This window comes from Conger conger, chromosome 9 (genome assembly GCF_963514075.1).
Source record: "Conger conger chromosome 9, fConCon1.1, whole genome shotgun sequence".
Lineage (NCBI taxonomy): Eukaryota > Metazoa > Chordata > Actinopteri > Anguilliformes > Congridae > Conger > Conger conger.
This window is the reverse complement of record NC_083768.1, coordinates 1,993,631-1,997,463: the sequence shown is the minus strand read 5'-3', so window position 1 is coordinate 1,997,463 and position 3,833 is coordinate 1,993,631. Positions and strand designations below refer to the sequence as shown.

Below are 3,833 nucleotides of genomic sequence, written 5' to 3'. Positions count from 1 at the left end.
CTCCATGATGAAGGATGGCAGGGACAGAACTAGCAGGCAGAATGGGATCCAGTGTGGCTACCCTGCTGTACGGCTCCTACCTTCTTGACAGGGCATCGGGCTTAAGGTTCCTAGGACCCGGTTGATAAGCGAGGGGAAAATTAACATCCACCGAGCTTGGCAGGAGTTAAGTCTCCTAGCTGTTTGTAGATACTTCAGGTTTTTGTGGTTGGTCCAAACCAGGAAAAGAACTTGTGCTCCCTCCAGCCAGTGTCTCCACTCCTCAAGGGCCAACTTCAGCGCCAGCAGTTCCTGATTGCCGATGTCGTAATTCTATTCAGTGGGGGAAAGACGGTGAGAGAAGAAGGCACAGGGATGCATCTTATTGTCCCCCACAAAATGAATGGCAGGATCCGGGTGGATGAGGACAGGGGCAGTCGTGAAGTGGTCCTTGAGGCTGAGGAATGCCTGGCTGGCCCTCTCCTTCCATGGAAAAGACATTTTGCTGGAAGTGAGGACAGTGAGAGGAGGGGAGCGGCAATGGTGCTGTAGTTGCGGATGAACCGGCGATAAATGTTTGCAAAGCCCAGAAAGCGCTGAAGGTCCTTACGATTCCCAGGTGGGGGCCGCTCCACAACTGGCGTGACTTTCTTCAGGCCCATCCGAATACTGCCCACAGATATTATATACCCCAAGAATGAGGTGGTAGAGCAGTGAAAGTCGCACTTCTCAGCCTTCACAAACAGGCAATTCTCCAGCAGGCACTGGAGGACCTTACGGATGTGTGACATGTTCCTCCTTGGTTCTGGAATGTACCAAGATGTCATCCAGGTAGACAAACACAAACTTGTTGATCATGTCCCCCAGGACGTCGTAAACCAGATTCTGGAACACGGCCAAAGTGTTAGTCAGTCCGAATGGCATCATCAAGTACTCCCAGTGGCCAGTGGGAGTGTTGAAAGCGGTTTTCCACTCATCCCCCTCACCAATGCGCTCAAGGTGGTAGGCATTGCGCAAGTCCAACTGGGTAAAGACGGTGGCTTCCTTCAGCTGTTCAAATGCTGAGGCCATGAGGGGGAGAGGGTAATGATTCTTGATGGTGAAGTCGTTCAGGGGGCGGTAGTCTACACAGGAGTGCAGGGACCGGTGATTCTTGCCCTCAAAGAAGAAGCGAGAGAACAGGCGCCCCCCCTCGGTGGGGTGGTCCCTGGTTAGAGCTCGTTGACTCAAGGGCCCAACAGCTGTGTGGACCTTATTGTGGCTACACTGGGAATCAAACCGCTGACCTTGCGAGTCCCAGTCATGTACCTCAATCACTGTGCTACAGGCCGCAACAAGCTTTACAGAGAAACTGGTCCCCAAGAGTACGCCATGGGCAACAGTGATAAGAAAAAACTCCCCGGCTAACAGGAAGAAACCTTCAGCAGAACCTAACTCAGTAGGGGAACCCATCTGCCACTGGTTGACATGGGTTTTTTGGCCTCATGCTACTGATTGCGAGACTTTTTTACTGTATGAATTTTTAATTAAATGGCAATTGTAAATAAAATGGGCGATGCTTAATTCCGGTAATACTGATTAATTAACAAACCCAGATGCAGACCAAGGGATATTCCCAAACGTAGTTTACTAGGGAGTGGACATTTGCATAGAGTTGGAGATGTAGTGATAGAAACAGGTGTGCCGCCCAGGGACATTCACAATGGCTCTTCGTCCTATAATATTTTTTCAATGTTGTCTGGTCTGCGAGTATTTGCTCTTGTAGCTCATGTGGGCAGATGGTGTTGTTTGCCAACACTATATTGACCATGGCCAGTTCCTGTTCAATAGTAAACAGGCACTGCCTTCCACCCTAAGATATTCATCTGTCTTTATTTACATACATATTCACATACTTATTTACATGTCCTGTCATACTGTACACAGTAACATCAAAACTGTATTTACATGTTCTTCACAACAGTATACCCATTTTTTTACCTAATATTGTAGAACTACATTGTATTGTACTCTGATGCAGAATGATGTGCAACAATTACAGAGGTACAGTCTGGTGTAGGAAGTTGAAGACATACATTACATTACATTACATTATTGGCATTTGGCAGACGCTCTTATCCAGAGCGACATACAGTTGATTAGACTAAGCATGAGACAATCCTCCCCTGGAGCAATGCAGGGTCAAGGGCCTTGCTCAAGGGCCCAACGGCTGTGCAGATCTTATTGTGGCTACACCGGGATTAGAACCACTGACCGTGCGTGTCCCAGTCATTTACCTTAACCACTACACTACAGGCCACCCATACTGGAGAACATACCAGTTCTCCAGTCTAAATGTCTGTATTATGGATGCTACTGTGTAGTGACTCAGGTTGGGCTGGACTCTCTCATCATGATTTATGACATGGTCCACCAAAGTGGCCCTAATATTGTCGAAAATATGTCTCCATCTATATTCTGGTCCCCTTCTCTGTTCTTGTCCTCCTCCACCTCCTACTACTACTACTACTACTACTACTCCTACTGTCTTCATCTTTGTCTTCCTCTTCCTCTCCCTCTTGCTGCCTCCATGTTTTCAAAGTTATCACAAAAGAGGTGGGTTTACCAGAGGTCTATTTGTAGTGCTGAGACTGATTGGTGCTCAATTGTGTTTTCATGTGTGCGTGTTGCCAATTTCAGGTGTGTTTCCAAAAGATTGCAAGAGATTTCATTCATGAATTAAGTGTCTAATGTAAGAAACAGTGTGCAGTGTTCTGCTAGAAGCGTGTAAAATAATTGTCTAATTTATAATTTTACTAGATATAGCAAACTGGCGGCTTTAGCTATCACAGCTAGATACATACCGTAGTTTACGTTTCTCTGTAATAACCTAGATAAAGGTCTTACTTCATATTCTCCAACACACGTGCCTCACATGTGCTTAATTTCAGTATTAGCAGGACGCTAATGCTATTCTTCTTTCAATTTCAGAATAAAACGCTCAGTTACATTCCTAAGATAACAAGATATACAAAAAGAACTTGCAAAGGTTTCCTAACCATATTAACAGTAGTAATTACCTGAATAGTGGGACAAAATAACAATCGTGACTCCACACAAATGATCCTCCACTGATGGCTTTATCACGAATGGAGAAAATTGCGGGAGTTCTCCCCCTACAGCACAGACAGGCATGAGCAATCAATATCAGGTTAGCAGAATAAGATCGTTTTGCATATCACTGATAATACGATTATATCTGAACTTGTAACTTTATCACATTACAGACCATGAATTCAGTCATTTTATACTTCGCAAGTTATTTGTGTATTACTGCTTTTCACTTGTCACAGTGGCAGCTGTACCTTAACGTTTCAGCGTGTTTCCCGAAACGTTCTTGGCTAAGTATAGCTTTTGTACGTATATTATGTTTCTTTATTCAGCACCACGTCCTCTAACAATATCTCCATTTCGTTTGCTGTGAAGCTGTGGGACCGCTTCTTTCTTACTTTTCTTTTTCTTTTTCGCCATAGCTTTATGTTGTTTTCGTGTTGGTGCGTTTTGTTTGTTGGTGCGTTTTTATTGAAAACGTCAGCTAATCACAGAAAATAGTTCATTACACCAGTAATGTGAAGTTGCTTCCAGTAAATCAACCCTGATTGCAAAGTCGTTTAAGGCACCATGGCAAAGATATTAAAATAATGTAAATAATGTAAATGAAAGCTTATTGCTATGTGGCGTAGCGGGACGAGGAGTGATACCACAATCTGATACCACAAACCGTATTTGGTGAAAATGATATATACGGTTGGGATAATTTGGTTTGTAAAATTTTAATTCTATCACAGTTTCTTTCTGATTGCTTACACACTTGT

At 44.2% G+C, this 3,833-nt stretch overlaps 1 long non-coding RNA gene across 1 annotated transcript in view; it reads right to left on the bottom strand.

Annotated features, from left to right (window-relative positions):
- LOC133136382 (uncharacterized) overlaps positions 1 to 3,160 on the bottom strand; it is a 6,350-nt gene extending 3,190 nt beyond the window's left edge. The window contains exon 1 of the long non-coding RNA XR_009709518.1: positions 3,039 to 3,160. This is a non-coding gene — a long non-coding RNA (uncharacterized LOC133136382). The remainder of the gene's footprint in view (positions 1 to 3,038) is intronic.
- Positions 3,161 to 3,833: the final 673 nt, after the last annotated feature.